The sequence below is a fragment of the Nicotiana tabacum genome, chromosome 3 (assembly GCF_000715075.1).
Source record: "Nicotiana tabacum cultivar K326 chromosome 3, ASM71507v2, whole genome shotgun sequence".
Taxonomy (NCBI): Eukaryota; Viridiplantae; Streptophyta; class Magnoliopsida; order Solanales; family Solanaceae; genus Nicotiana; species Nicotiana tabacum.
Window position 1 is genome coordinate 35,947,167 of NC_134082.1, and position 17,619 is coordinate 35,964,785.

Below are 17,619 nucleotides of genomic sequence, written 5' to 3' on the forward strand. Positions count from 1 at the left end.
GTGCATCTCTGGATCGAGCGATGAACTCCTCGATTGGAAACCACTCGAACATCCATTGAACCTGTTCTTTAGTCAGATTATCAAATATCTCCAACCATCCCTTGCATCCTCAGGTAGAGCAAGCATATCGGGGAGGTAATTCATTCGTTTTGGATGATGGAAAGCGATATGATCATCTCAGTCCCTTTGTTGAATCTCTTGTCGGTATTCAACCCTTTGGAGATGTTCCATGAGCTAGAGTTGAAGTAATAAATTGTAGCCTTCGAAGCGTTTTGCTCCTCATGTACACTTCTCCAAGGCTCGATATATGTCAGCAATGATCATGGGCACGATGCTGAATGGCTGCCCACTAATCCCTTCCATTAGTGTTTTAGTTACTATAGCCAGCCTGGTTTGGATTCTTGCTTTCTTCATCTGAAACACGATCAGCCCCAGGAAACAAAACATGAATACGAAGACCCTTCAATGGATGTGCCCCAATTATGTGATGGCAAACTCGTCAGGGTGTGTACGGTAGGATTTGTTGTGGCCATACCTTTCATACAAATAGTCAAAAGGGATGTAGGACTCCTTGAGACATGTCAATTTTGGATTCTTCTTTAAACCCATCATTTTGAGAAAACCCCTGCCTTTACGGTTCTCAAGCATAAGCAAACCCGGAGTTTCCCATACTAGACCGGCCAATCCTCCTACTTTCTCTAGCAATGGTGTCATTTCTATATCCCCAAAGTGGAACACAACCCTTTCACAATCCCAAAACAGTGTGGCAGCTTCTATGATCTTGTTATTGGGTTGGATTTCTAGGAGGGAAGGTAGATCTTTCCACCAGCTTAGCAATCTTGGGTGGATGTTGGTGACCATGTTGAATCTAAGGACTTCGTGCTTCATATTTCTGCAAAACAAAAGGGTTAGGCCCTTACCCCCACCAAACTCGGCTATTTAATACCAACAATTAGCATGAAGCATTTAGTTCTCCAAATAAATGCACAGAACGTGATGGTGTCCATTTGGGTTTTAAGGAAACCCAGTGGACTTTGGACAAGGTTATCTTAAAGGATCATTATGTGGACAACATAACTGACCCGACTAGGTTTGACCATGATGCATGCACAATTCGAAATATAGTAAGGTTTCTATGGGGTTTTAGACTGGTACCCTTGAGCGGGCAACTTAAGGGGGAAGGCACGGAACCGTCGACTGCACTGCTAATCGACTGGTCTTACCGCAAATATGCCTTTTCGAATTTAGGGGGTTAGTGATATAGGAAGAGTGCAACCACTCATTATACGTTTCGCTATGGTATTTGTTTGGCACGAGTGGAGTATGATGTTGAGCATAATCATGCAATAATTAAAAGCATGTTGGCACATATTTGCATGTTTAGAAAGCAATAAATACAACAGTTTCATAATTTAAAGTAGTAATAAAGGAAAGAAACGAAGAAGATAAGTAAGTTTGCTTTTGAAAAGAAATTAAATGCTTAAAGGAATTTAAACAAGTAATTGCACATAAGGGAGGGTACAAATTCACAAGAACAATATGAAGTGGTAAAAGCCTAAAAATCCCAAGCGGAGTCACCATGCTGTCGTGCCCCCTTTTTCCCTCCGCGAAGAGGAGTCTGAGTTTCGACATTCATGGAGGTATAAGACAACTCATTCCTTTCAGGAACTGGGTTTTGCATTTGAAGAGTCACCACCTAATGATTTAAGTTGCATTAGGACACCTATAAGGTTCACCTCTAAGTTTGTTTGATAACCAGAGATAGGGTAAGGGCTTAAAATTATCCCAAGAGGAAGTTGTTAGGCACCCCTCGGTATACACTAGTGTGGTTCCCGGCCAGACAGTTTTTGTGAATTTGTGCAATTTAGCAAATAGACAAGTATAGGCTCAAATAGTAAGGGATAAAAGTTTAAACACAGACGCATTTAAAAAAAATAATTATTAAAAGGTGGATTTTGAAAAAGAAGTTACAATTCTACAAATACTTGAGAATATAGAAAGGGATGGGGTCCTAGGTTTATTTTTAATATGGATCACATAAATGCGATACCCGGTATGACACTCCTCAGAAGAGGGGATACACATGGTATTAGCGCACCGGTCATCATATCCATATCTACCCTTCCCACCCTATCGAGGTATTAAAACATGGATTGGTCTCGACCACTATTGCATGCTATTACCCGTACCATTCCTATCAGTCCCGGAGGAACTTAGGACTACTATTCCTAAAGGGGAGGGATATTAGGCCGACTTTTAGGTTTCAAAAGGTGAAAAAGCTAAGGCGACATAGAAAACACATATGACTGCATATTAGGGGAAACATGTAAACAACTAAAAGGCGCATGTCTACATCGTCAAACAAAGCACATAAATAGCATGACTTAAACACAGTTAGGGTCTGAATTTAAGTAATAAGAAAAGGGGAGTTTTAATTGTTGAGGCAGATTGGTTTATTACATAACTCATATAAGAAGTCCGAATTAGGCCTGCCTGCTGGTTGTAGCAGTTACTAATTAACAAAGGCGGATTTAGTTTTTATTGTCGTTATCACCTAAGGCTTGCCTAAGTGCTTGGGTGAGATCCTATAAATATGATATCTATTGCTGATTCAGAATGTAGCAAAGCAGTAACAGTTCTACAACAAACGATTTGAGATCCTATAGACATGCTTTCTAAACCGCGTTGAATAAAAGAGTAAGGCTATTTAAAACTAATTCAGAACAATACGATTTAGGCTGATTTTAAACTAGATAGTTTCAGATTTTTATAGACGTTGATATCTATTATTGCTAATTTTAATTCCTATAGACATGATATCTAGTCGAACGTGAAATGAAGCAGACAGTATTTACTCGAAATTCCTATAGGCATGATTTCTATAAAGGTACTGATTTTAATCTATTGGCATGATGTCGGATTATGACCACTTAGATCCTAAGATCATGGTGTCTAAGTGTGGTAATAAACATGCAGAATTGAAGACAAACCCTATAGGCATGTTATCTAAATGTAGAGTTAGACATGCAGAATTTAAACAAATCCTATAGACAGGTTCTCTAAATGCAGAGTTAAACATGCAGAAAACAGTTCCTATAAGCATATTCTCTAGATGTAGAACATGCAGAATTTAAAGAAAACAGATCTTATAGGCATGATATCAAAATGCATAGGTAAACATGCAGAATTTAAAAACAACAGCTCTTATAGGCATGATATCTACCCTTAAGCATGCACAATTACCCGCCCCTTTTCACTAGCTAACCCCAATGTTTATTGCACATTATTACAAACTGAATAATAAATTACAATAGAAAAGTGTAAAAGAAGAAGTTACAACCAGAGGAAGCCTGATTCTTGACTTCCTCTCTGAGTTATGGAATAAACCACCTCAAATGCCATTTGTTTCAAAGCGTTTCTCAGACTTGAGTGTGTCAAAGTTCCCTAAGGGTCACAAGGGACCCCGGGCAGTGCTTACACCTAAGTTTGCATAACCAAGTAGAGATGAGTGCAGTGTGGAAAGGCCATCCCTTATGTGTCCAAGTTCAGAGGGAGCTCATGGGTCCCAAGGCAAGGCTCACACAAGAGGGGCAAAACCTAAGCCTAAGAGTATAGTGGAAGTGCAGGAGCAGAGATTTTGTTTAAAAACTAGGTTGAGAATAGTAAGGTGTAAGGGTAATTTGAAAATAGTACTAGTAAAGCTAACACTACACAAAATCAGCATTTTTATACACAGGGGTCAGGGGTTTGGGAATAAATCGCATGGAACATATGACCCTAAGAGGGGTCAGGTTTGGATATGCGCATCTATAGTTGGTGTTGGCATGCCCATAAACCAGCCAGAGAACACAACACTTAGAGGGGATATGAAACATATGACTCCAGTGAAGGTCAGGCTTGGGTCATGCACAACAATGTCTAATGTTGACATGCCCTCAAACCAACTAAAGAACACAAACACATAGGGGATATGGGGGTTTGGGATTCATAAGTCATAATAAGTGACTGACAGAGTTCATACATAAGAAAAATACATTAATTCAGAAGAGGAAGGGGCAGATTACAACGTGTTTGGTAATGTAACTGGATTAAACACAGCAGGAAACAGGCAAGAGTGAAGGAAATAGTAAGGAAACATGTCGTTGTTGATTCTGGAAGATTAATTAGAACATTCTAGTAAAGAGGCAAATGCAAAAAGAAAAGTAAGCAAATTTCCACAACCTAGCCTTGGCTTTCAGCCATCTAGACAAGGCAGCAACACAAGTAGTAACAAAAAAAGAGAGAGAGCTTTGAGTGATGTGTGTGTTCTGAACTAAAGTGGTTCGTGTGTTGAAAGAAGAGAAGGTGCATGGTATTTATAGCCTCTTGAAAACGAGTGAAAGAGAGGTAATAAGTAAAGTCTTAACAAAAGTTGGAAACAATCACAAATGAGAATCAATTAAACCTAGTGATTCCCTTTAATTAAGGGATCACTGTTTAACGGCAGTAGCATGTTTCAATTAAGGGAAGAAAATCTATTTAAAAGCAGACTGATTATTGCCATAAAAGGAGTATTAGTACAAACATTAAGTAAGCAATTGAGTCTAAGTACAAAAATTTGCTTATTTTGGAAATAGATTCAGCAAGGTAAATATTACAGTGACGGGAAAAGAATTAATCAATTTTGAACGGGCGAGTGAAATCAGGGTTCATAAAAGGGAAACTTTAGAAATCAGTCACAAGATGAAGATCAATTAAGGAAGAAACTTCAACATATAAGTAAAGTGAACAGGGTCACCAGACATGCGAGGCCAAACATATTGACAAGAGGGATAATCACAAACATGTAGTAGTGGTAGAAATAAGCTAGGGTTTAGTACTAAAGCAAACATTCGAAGCATAGTAATCAAGTAGTTCAAGTCACATTGAATCAAAGGGGAAGAAAATAGAGTATCAGAAACATGCAAAGGTCTCACAGTAAAAAGTGAGGAAACCTTTTGAAAATTTAGGGTTTTCGACAAAAATTGAGTTAGAAAGATAGTAAAACTCAAAATCAGATGAGTCATATAAAGAAAAGAATGTATAAAACCAAAGCTTTCAGTCGAGTCAAGTACTCAAACAAACAATTTCAACCCCAAAGACCTAGGGCTTTTCAACAACAATCGAGTTTTAAAAATGGTAACACAAATAAATCAAACAAGAACGAGGAGCTTAATTAAACAAGTATACATTTAAACAAACAACTTTGGGATTCGAATGAGACCAAAAGAAATTAGGGTTTTCAACATGCTGACTTAAGTAGAAGGAAAGCGTAACACAATAGTTCAAACATAGTAAGGTCATAAAACAACATCGAGAATCAGAGAATAGATTTTTGAAATAACTTAAAGGAAACCCTAATCAGATGAAGAGTCATTTTGAAAACAATGTTGAAGAACCTTCGAGAAAAAAATGCTTAAAAGTTCATGGTAAGCACGGATCTAAAGTAGATCTAAAAGAAATCAAAAGATCTTAGAGATTAGGGTTTCAAAAAACCCAAAATAAACGAGAAAGATCTCGAAAGTTAACGATCTAAACAGAAAATGTCAAGGACCCGTCTCGAAAGGCCATGAATGACCGGAGAAGGTCGTGGATGGTCGGACAAAGGCCATGAACACCAGTAGAGCAAGGACTGGACCAAAATCCTTCAAAGTCAGGTCATGAAACCATAGTACCAAACACATAGAGACCATGGAAGGCTGGTACAGGTCTCAGATAACCACGGAAAGCCATGGATTAGGTAGGTATTAGGGTGGATTAGGGTATGGTTTGATGGCGGCGGCTAGGGTTTGTAAGAATTTCAGAGAGAGCTTTTAGAGAGAAAAGGGATTCAGAGGCGGCAGTTGGTGAGAAATGAAGTAAGGTGAAGGGGTCGTTTGGGTTAAAAAAGGAAAAGAGTAATGGGAGCCGTCGATCTAAATGATCAACGACTGGGATTAAAGGGATTAGGTGGGGAGTCCGGGTTGGGTTATTTAAACGGGTAAGGGGCCAGATTTAAAAGATATTGGGCTAGGGGGAAATTGGGTCTGATTTGGGATTCAAATTAGGCAATAATTGAAATAGAATTGGGCTATCATTTAAATAGCAATTTATCCATATTTAAAATTATAAAAAATAGTAAATTGATTTTTGCAAATAAATTAAAAGTACTAAAATTATTTATAACATATAATTAACCATTTAAAAATACTCAACTTAATTTTTATGAATATAAACGCAATTAAATCCTAAAAGAGGCTAATATTGCATTTATATGCAATTTAGCTTTAAAAATATTAAATAAATTTGTACAAATATGCAAAAATTATTTTAGCATAAATATAAAAGTCCAATAAATGAATTACAAAAAATAATAATTTTTGGAAATAATTATTGTGTTTTTATTGGTAAAATAGGGGACTAAATTGATTTAAAAATTAAGGAAAAAGTTGGACATACTTATATATGCCTACATATGCTATTTTGAAGTTATTTTGCATATGAAAAATATATAGGGAAAAATTGGGTATCAACACATAGTTGACCTCAAATTAACCATCAAATTATCTGACTCTGCGGCGATTATGCGGTTCACATAGCTATTCTGCAATCGCATAATGGACCACAGAAACGCACTTTTTTGGAAAACATTGTTCCTTAACTTTTTAATGCATAGATCAATCCAAAGGGCAAGCTCGCCGCGAAGAATTTTACAATCTCTAACCCATATACCTAACTTGGCACTATGAGCTTCGGGTTTTGAGTAGAAATTTTCACAGGGCCTTACAGTACATACAACAAAAGCATAAAAATCTAGCCTATTCCCAAACGCGCATCCTCAGTAGCAGCATCTTCGGCATCATCTCCTCCGGCGCACGACATCAAAACAATATCTTCCAAGCCCAATCCCCTCGGGAGTCTCATCTTGACCCTCCCAGAATGGCATCTTCAAAAGGTAAGACATAGAAGAGGAAAGTGATGGAGAAGAGTAAAGTGACGAAGGAGAAGACAAAAGGAGACATGAAGTGTCTGGGTGAAAAATTTGGCTAGTATGAACTCCGCCAGTATTACTGATATAAAGCCACTTCTTGAGACTTTGCCTCGACCTGGGAAGCAACAGTTAGTAGAAAGTGCCGCCATACCCCAAGGAATCTAAAGGGGGTGTAATGCGCCAAGCCGAGGAAGGAGGGTGAGCAGCGGTGTATAATCCGAGCCCCCTCTTGAGCAGATCCAAATACTTCTTCGGGTCAGAGAAAATCAGTCCTCTGTTGCATCGCCCCGAGCTAGCGAATACAACAATAACAATAACAACAACATCAACAACAACAATAGCATCAAGGTAGAACGGCTTCGCCTGACTAGAGAAGATCCGTGAGACAGGTCATAGCACGCTTGACGTTGCCATAAAATCTTGAGGCCATGGGCCTCAAACATAGTGAGACAACAAAGAATAAAGACAGCAAGAAAGGAGGAAAGGATAGATATCGTAGGATGCTTGGATAAAAAACTGGTCACAAAGAGCCCCATTTATAGAAGAGAAGGGCAAAATAACAGGCGGTGCCGTTATCGCCCTTGAAAAACGTAACGACAGGCGCATTCAAAGAAATCATGGGAGCCAAATCAATGGCAACATTATGGCCCCAAATAACAAGAAATCACGAGATGTCGAGATGGCCCTGAAAAAGCAAAACGGTGAAATGTTTCGACACTCATAAAGGATTTCATCATCAACATTGCGTCATTATGGAAGCCCATAGAGTGGGATGTCAATCATTTCTTGTCGCTCCTTTCTAAGAAACGCGGAGACTATCTGTGTATGACGAAATCAGGGGGACCGATTTCCGTTGGTAAAGTACTTTAGGAGATCGCCTCAGAGGCTCGAGACCTCAAGCCGGATACTTCCCTCAAGATCTGTCGACACCCAGCCCGGGGATAATGTTGGCCGAGACCCCGACGAGCGTAGGAGGCTTTTGAAGAATGCATCTAGGGCTAATCAAGTCTACCAGGCAGCCTAATGCCAGTCTACGTCTACGTCATGAAGCTAGTTAGCTGTCCCATCCCGCCTCCTTTATCATTTAACGTATCCTGTACTAAGTTTGGATTCCCCCTCTTATAAAAGGGGAATCACTGGCACTTTGTAAGCAAATTGCTCCAACTATTCTACAAAAGATCAATAATATCTCCCTTTGTCGCATCATCATCCACGATACCACCGCTTCCTTGAGCGGAGTCCGATCATGGCTCGATCGGCTATGCCGTCTTACCAAGACGTTACCCTAATTTCATTCTCACTTTCCAGTTTTAATTATCAATACATTACCACCATGTGTGTATAACATGGCGTCCGATCACGGCCCGATAGGCTAAGCCGTCTGACCAAGACATTACCCTTTTCCGTTAATCATCTCACTTCAATCTTTGGTTTCACATGTATTAGTTCATCGGCACTTGGGGCCACAGTTACCATATTCCATAACTCACGTTTCACATTATTCCCATTTTCAACATTAACCTTGCCATTTAAGATCATAGGCACATACAAAAGTAATTTAGGTAACAAGCATAGAGGGGAATTCATCTAGTTTGGCATATTAATCACAATGTAACCTTGACTTAACATTTAGGCATTTAGCACATAGCTCATGTTCTACACACATCCTCAATTTACAAAGAAAAACACATTAAACACATGGAGAAGAACCTTCCACATACATTTTTACAACATCAATTCATTTTACATAACAAATACTACAACAATCAAATTTCGGACTTACAACATTTCCACGGACACCATGGAGGCTCAATTTCTAAGAGAAGGGGGTTTTAGACATGCATACCTCATAGAGCTTTCCTTAAATCCTTATAATAAATTCTGGAATTTCCTAGCAACTTCTATCTATTTTATGGAAATTACAAATTGAACCAAGAATTAGAGACATGAATAAAATTCTAGCTCATTTAAGTAAATTATCAAGCACTAAGTGTGCATAGTGATTTTAGGACTCTTTCCTGAGAGATTTCTATCATTTTACACCCCAATTGCTATCTTTTTAGTTCACAACATACCCATACCCTATTGTCTTTTATGCATGCAAGAAAATTCATTCTTATACCCATGAACCCCCAAGCTAATTACTCATTCTAGTGTGAATTTTGAAACCAAAGGTTAGGGCTCAAGTTCTTACCTCTTGGGGTGAAGGCTTAGCAAATTTTATTTGATAATCTTAAAGGGTTTAGGCAAGAATTGAGTGGGGATTTGATGAAGATCACCCTCTCTCTCTAGAACTTCCCCTCTCACTATTTTTTTAGAAAAATATCTTAAAAAGGGTCTAATGGGGTGTTTTTAATGGGATGAGGTCGGGTTTTAAAAGTTAGAAAATAGGAGCCCCGACATGATCTACGATGGCATATGCGATCGCATAATGGACATGTGGCCCGCAGAATGGACCACAAAAATGCCCCAAAAACCTGAACAAATTGCCCGGGTATGCGAAAGAAATGCGGCCCGCACACATGTTCTGCGGTCGCATAATGCACCGCAGAATTGCCCCTCACAAAAATTCCAAGGGGATTATGCGATGGGAATAAAGCCCGCATATTGAATATGCGATCGCATAATTGGCCGCATAGTGTTGCGCCCCCTTTTTCCCTCCGCGAAGAGGAGTACGGGTTTTGACATTCATGGAGGTATAAGACAACTCATTCCTTTCGGGAACTAGATTTTGCATTTGAAGAGTCGCCACCTAATGATTTAAGGTACATTAGGACACCTATAAAGTTCACCTCTAAGTTTGTTTGATAAGTAGAGATAGGGTAAGTACTTGAAATTATCCCAAGGGGAAGGTGTTAGGTACCCCTCGGGATCCACTAGTGTGGTTCCCGGCCAGACAGTTTTTGTGAATTTGTGCAATTTAGCAAATAGACAAGTATAGGCTCAAATAGTAAGGGATCAAAGTTTAAACACAGAAGAATTTAAAAATAATTATTAAAAGGAGGATTTTGAAAAAGAAGTTACAATACTACAAATACTTGAGAATATAGAAAGGGAGGTAGTCCTAGGTTTATCTATAATATGGATCACATCAATTCCATAACCAGTATGACACTCCTCAGAAGAGGGGATACATGCGGTATTAGCACACCGGTCATCATATCCATATCTACCCTTCCCACCCGGTCAAGGTATTGAAGCGCGGATTGGTCTCGACCACCATTACATGCTATTACCCGTCCCATTCCTATCAGTCCCGGAGGAATTTAGGACTACTATTCCAAAAAGGGATGGATATTAGGCTGACTTTTAGGTTTCAAAAGGTGAAAAAGCTAAGGCGACATACAAAACACATAGGACTGTACATTAGGGGAAACACGTAAACAACTAAAAGGCGCATGTATACCTCCTCAAACAAAGCACATAAATAGCATGACTTAAACACAGTTAGGGTCTGAATTTAAATACTAAGACAAGGGGAGTTTAATTGTTGAGGCAGACTAGTTTATTACATAACTCTGACAAGAAGTCTGAATCAGGCCTGCCTGCTGGTTGTAGCAGTTACTGATTAACAATGGCGGATTCAGTTTTTATTGTCGTTATCACCTAAGGCTTGCCTAAATATTTGGGTGATATCCTATAAACATGATATCTCTTGTTGATTCAGAATGTAGCAAAGCAGTAATAGTTCTAAAACAAACGATTTGAGATCCTATAGACATGCTTTCGAAACCGAGTTGAATAAAGGAGTAAGGCTGTTTAAAACTAATTCAGAACAATACGACTTAGCCTGATTTTAAACTAGACAATTTAAGATTTTTATAGACGTTGATATCTATTATTGCTAATTTTAATTCCTATAGACACGATATCTAGTCGAACGTGAAATGAAGCAGACAATATTTACTCGAAATTATAGGCATGATTTCTATAAAGGTATTGATTTTAATCCATTGGCATGATGTCGGATTATGACCACTTAGATCCTAAGAGCATGGTGTCTAAGTGTGGTAATAAACATGCAGAATTGAAGACAAACCCTATAGGCATGTTATCTAAATGTAGAGTTAGACATGTAGAATTTAAACAAGTCCTATAGATAGGTTCTCTAAATGCAGAATTAAACATATAGAAAATGGGTCCTATAGGCATATTCTCTAGATGTAGAACATGCAAAATTTAAAGAAAACAGATCTTATAGGCATGATATCAAATGCATAGTTAAACATGTAGAATTTATAAACAACAGCTCTTATAGGCGTGATATCTACCCTTAAGCATGCACAATTACCCGACCCTTTTCACTAGCCAACCCCAATGTTTATTACAAATTATTACAAACTGAATAATGAGTTACAACAAAAAAGTGTAAAAGAAGAAGTTACAACTAGAGGAAGCCTGATTCATGACTTCCTATCTGAGTTATGGCATAAACCCCCTCAAATGCCATTTGTTTTAAAGCCTTTCTCAGACTTGAGTGTTTCAAAGTTCCCTAAGGGTTTCAAGGGACCTCGGGAAATGCTTACACCCAAGTTTGCATAACCAAATATAGATGAGTGTAGTATGGAAGGGCCAGCCCTTATGTGTCCAAGTTCAGAGGGAGCTCATGGGTACCAAGGCAAGGCTCACACAAGAGGGGCAGAGCCTAAGTCTAAGTGTATAGTGGAAGTGCAGGAGCAGAGATTTCGTTTAAAAACTAGGTTGTGAATAGTAAGGTGTAAGGGTACTTTGAAAATAGTAATAGTAAAGCTAACACTACACAAAATCAACATTTTTTATACAAAGGGGTCAAGGATTTGAGAATACATCGCAGGGAGCATATGACCCTAAGAGGGGTCAGGTTTGGACATGCACAACAATAGCTGGTGCTGGCATGCCCATAAACTAGCCAGAGAACACAACACATAGATGGTATATGAAACATATGACCCCAGGTAGGGTCAGGCTTGGGTCATGCACAACAATGTCTAGTGCTGACATGCCCTCAAACCAACCAAAGAACACAAATACATAGGGGATATGGGGGTGTGGGATTCATACGTCATAATAACTGACTGACAGAGTTCATACATAACAAAAATACATTAATTCAGAAGAGGAAGGGGCAGATTACAACATGCTTGGTAATGTAACTAGATTAAACACAAGCGGGAAATAGGCAAGAGTGAAGGAAATAGTAAACAAGCATGTTGTTGTTGATGCTGGAAGAATAATTAGAACATAGCAGTAAAGAGGCAAATGCAGAAAGAAAATTAAGCAAATTTCCACAGCCTAGCCTTGGCTTTCAGCCGGCTAGGCAAGGCAACAACACAAGTAGTAACAGAGAAAAAAGAAAGAGCTTTGAGTGAACTGTGTGTTATAAACTCAAGTGGTTCGTGTGTTGAAAGAAGAGAAGGTGCAGGGTATTTATAGCCTCTTTAAAATGAGTGAAGGAGATGTAATAAGTAAAGTCTTAACAAAACATGGAAACAATCACAATTCAGAATTAATTAACCTCAGTGATTCCCTTTAATTATGGGATCACTATTTAATGGTAGTAGCAGGTTTCAATTAAGGGAAGAAAATCAATTTGAAAGCAGACTGATTATTGCCATAAAAGAAGTAGTACAAATATTAAGTAATTAATCGAGTCTAAGTACAGAAATTTGCTTGTTTTGGAAATAGATTCAGCAAGGTAAATATTATACTGAAGGGAAAAGAAACAATCAATTTTGAACGGGCGAGTGAAATAATGTGTCGATAAAATGGAAACATTAGAAATCAGTCACAAGATGAAGATCAATTAAGGAAGAAACTTCAACATATAAGTAAAGTGAATATGGTCACCGGACATGCGAGGCCAAACACATTGACAAGAGGGATAATCACAAATATGCAGTAGTGGCAGAAATAAGGTAGGGTTCAGTACTAAAGCAAACATTCAAAGCATAGTAATCAAGTAGGGCAAGTCACATTGAATAAATGGGGAAGAAAGCAGCGTATCAAAAACATGCAAAGGTCTCACAGTAGCAGGTGAGGAAACTTTTTGAAAAGTTAGGTTTTTCGACAAAAATTGAGTTAGAAAGATAGTAAAACTCAGAATCAGATGAGTCACATAAAGAAAAGAAAGTCTAAAACAAAAGCTTTCAGTCGAGTCAAGTACTCAAACAAACAATTTCAGCCCCAAAGACCTAGGGCTTTTCAACAACAATTGAGTTTTAAAAATGGTAACACAAATAAATCAAAGAAGAACGAGGAACTTAATTACACAAGTATACATTTAAACAAACAACTTCAGGATTCGAATGAGACCCAAAAGAAATTAGGCTTTTCAACATGCTGACTCAAGTAGAAGAAAAGCATAACAAATAGTTCGATCATAGTAAGGTCATAAAGCAACATCGAGAATCAGAGAAGAGATTTTTGAAATAACTTAAAGGAAAACCCTAATTGGAACAATGAAGAGTCATTTTGAAAAAAAAACATTGAAGAACCTTCGAGAAAAAAATGTTTAAAAGTTTATGGTTAGCACATATCTAAGGTAGATTAGAAAGAATTCGAAAGATCTTAGAGATTAGGGTTTCAGAAAACCCAAAAGAAACGAGAAAGATCTCGAAAATTAATGATCTAAACAGAAAATGTCAAGGACCTATCTCGAAAGGCCATGAATGGCTGGAGAAGGTCGTGGATGGTAGGAGAAAGTCCATGAACACCAGTCGAGCAAGGACTGGGCCAAACTCCTTCAAAGTCTGGTCGTGAAACCATAGAACCAAACATATAGAGACCATGGAAGGCTGGTACAGGTCTCAGATGACCACGGGAGGCCATGGATTAGGTAGGTATTAGGGTGGATTAGGGTTTGGTTTGATGGCGGAGGCCATGGTTTGTAAGAGTTTTAGAGAGAGTTTGAGAGAGAAGAGGGATTCAGAGGCGGCGGTTGGTGACGAATGAGGTAGGGTGAAGGGGTCGTTTGGGTTAAAAAGGAAAGGGGTAATGGGAGTCGTTGATCTAAACGATCAATGGCTGGGATTAAAGGAGTTAGGTGGGGAGTCCGGGTTGAGTTATTTAAATGGGTAAGGGGTCGGATTTAAAAGAAATTGGGCCAGGGGGAAATTGGGTCTGATTTGGGATTCAAATTAGGCTATAATTGAAATGGAATTGGGCTATCATTTAAATAGCCATTTTCCCTAATTAAAATTAAAAAAAATAGTAAATTGATTTTTGGAAATAAATTAAAAGTACTAAAATAATTTATGACATATAATTAACCATTTAAAATGCTGGACTTAATTGTTTTTGAATATAAACGCAATTAAATCCTAAAAGGGGCTAATATAGCAATTATATACAATTTAGCTTTAAAAATACTAAATAAATTTGTACAAATATGCAAAAATTACCTTAACTATATTTTAGCATAAATATAAAATTCCAATAAATGAATTACCAAAAATACTAATTTTTGGAAATAATTATTGGATTTTATGGGTAAAATAGGGGAATAAATTGATTTAAAAACCTTTAAAAATTAAGGAAAAATAATAAAAATTTGGATATACTTATATATGCATACATTTACTATTTAGAAGTTATTTTGCATATGAAAAATATATAGGGAAAATTGGGTATCAACATCTGCCCCTCTTTACCCGGGAAGGATGAAAAAGTTGTCGGGTAAAGATATGATGACCAATTTGGACCGAACGAAATGGTTCGAAGAAGTTAGGCCGCGCCCTGGCTTTTGAGCTGCTTGCATATCCCTGGTTTTATAGGAATCAGGCCATATGTAGTTCAGGATCCATCGGCGGAGTATGCCGATCGAGACTCTTCACGAACGGACGCAATACCCAAGATGGGGTGAGTGGGCGGCTTGCGAGAATGGTTAAGGTTTGATATGGCTACGGGAACTGGAGAGGGCTTGCTCCTGCCGGGATGCACGTTGCTCGCCGGTGTAACTGCAATTAGAAATAACACAAGCATATACTATGCATAAGTTTAAACATGATGCAAGTTCCCGTCGGACCGTGAATGTTGTCTTTGGACGGTTAGGATGACATCCTTTAGACCATGACGTCCTGGGCCATGAAGCGTGCAATAAGGATTCACATGCCATGAAATAATGCTCTCGATCTATGAGGATGGTGCCTCTGAACCATGATGCCTTTGAATAATGATATGCAAAATATTAAAAAAAAGGACATCGGGCTATGACATGGTGTTCTCGGGCTATGAAAATGGTGCCTCCAAACGATGATGCCTTTGGATAATTTGGCAATCTTTAAGCCCATGAGATGCAGTATTTGGCGATCTTTCAACCCATTAAATGTAGTACGAGGAGATCTTTTAGCCATGTAATGTAGTATGAGGCGATCTTTCAGCCCATGAAATGCAGAATAAGGCGATTTTTCAGCCATGCAATGTAGTATGAGGCGATCTTTCATCCCATGAAATGCAGTATGAGGAGATCTTTCAGCCATGCAGATGTAGTATGCGGCAATCTTTCAGCCATGCAGAAGCAGTGTGAGGCGATCTTTCAGCCATACAGATGCAGTATGCGGTGATCTTTCAGCCATGCGGATGCAGTATGAGGCGATCTTTCAGCCATGTAGATGCAGTATGCGGTGATCTTCAGCCATGCAAATGCAGTATGAGGCGATCTTTCAGTCATGCAAATGTAGTATACAGTTATCTTTCAGCCATGCGGATGCAGTATAAGGTGATCTTCCAGCTCATGAGATGCAGATGGAGGTAGAGCTTAACCTCGGAAGGCAGAATGGTAGCCTTATGCAATGCAGAAATGCAGATGGAGACCGCATTTAGTCTCAGAAGGCAGAATGGTAGCTTTATGCAATGCAGAAATGCAGATGGAGACAGCGTTTAATCTCGGAAGGCAGAATGGTAGCCTTATGTAACAAATAAAATGGCAGATGGTAGTAGAGCTTTCTTCGCTGTTAGCAGATTGCGGCATTGTGATTGACGGGGACATTGTGATATACAGAATATCACTGGTGTGTGCGGATAGCAAATATTGGTAAGTGGCAACGGTTCCGAAAGTTATATTCCTGAATAAGGTTTGTCCCACGGGTGTATAGTATGTTTGATGATTTCGCAATTCAAGTGCCTGCATCCAAAGAAAAATCGTGAGTTTTGTAAAGAGGAGGTTAGTTCATATCCCCGCTGGCTTTGCTTGACCTGTTCAACTCTGATCTGGTGATACTGTATGTATCATTGGGGTAGCATTGCTAAATAAAGCAATTTCAGTAATATGCATGATTTTGTAAAAATATGATATAATAATTTTTTAGATGAACCGACGACTATGACGTGGTCTGGGACATTGCAACCTCTCTTGCTACGGAATTTTGAGGGCCCACCTCAAAATTCTGCCCCAGTTTAATGGATTGATGCTTTTGGATGTTGCTTGCGACGATCGGCTGAAATTACTTCGGAATTTTGAGGGTCCTCCTCAAAATTTTGCCCCAGTATCCAATTGCGGGGGAAATGAAAATTTTATTGAATGTGACCGAACCCATGGGGAATTAGGTCAGGCGTAGTTCAATTTCATCATATAAGGGAAGCATGAAAATTATACATAGTAACGCTTGACTGCATCTGAATTGATCGATTTTGGCCACACTTATCTGTCCATTTCTACAAGTATGAGGGCTCCTCCTTTTAGAACCCGGTGGACCATGTATGGACCCTGCCAGTTGGGAGAGAATTTCCCCTTGGCTTCATCTTGATGCGGAAAAACTTTCTTTAACACAAGTTGCCCTGGTGTGAACTATCTCGGTTTGACTCTTTTGTTGAAGGCTCTGGACATCCTGTTCTAATATAGTTGACCATGGCAGACTGCATTCATTCTCTTTCAATATATAAGGGATAGTTGTTCATAACGACTTTTTATCCATTATGCGTCGTTGAGCTTAGCTTCTTGTATAATCTTTAGGGATGGAATTTCTACCTCGGCGGGAATAACTGCCTCTGTACCATAAACCAACATATAGGGGGTTGCCCCGGTTGATGTGCGGACTATGGTGCGATACCCCAATAGAGCAAATGATAACTTCTCGTGCCACTTTTTATGCTTCTCTATCATTTTCCTCAATATCTTCTTGATATTCGTGTTGGCAGCCTCTACAACTCCATTCATATGCGGCTTATAGGCTGTGGAATTCTTGTGTTTGATCTTGAAAGTTTCGCACATAGCTTTCATCAAGTCACTATTGAGGTTGGAGCCATTATCTGTGATGATCGACTCTGGAACCCCGAATTGACAAACAATGCGGTCGCGGACAAAGTCTGCCATGACTTTCTTAGTTATTGTTCAGTAAGATGCTACTTTGACCCATTTGGTAAAATAGTCGATTGCTACTAGGATAAACCTATGCCCGTTGGAAGCGGCGGGCTCGATTTGTCCGATAACATCTATTTCCAGGCGGTGAACGGCTATGGTGAGCTTGTTGTATTAAGTTCATTCAGAGGTACCTTTATCATGTCTTTATGTATCTGATAGCGGTGGCATTTCTGTACATACTGGATGTAGTCCATTTCCATAGTCAACCAAAAGTAACCAGCTCGGAGTATCTTCTTTGCTAAGAAAAAACCATTCATATGCGGACTATAGATCCCAGCATGAATTTCTTCTAGTA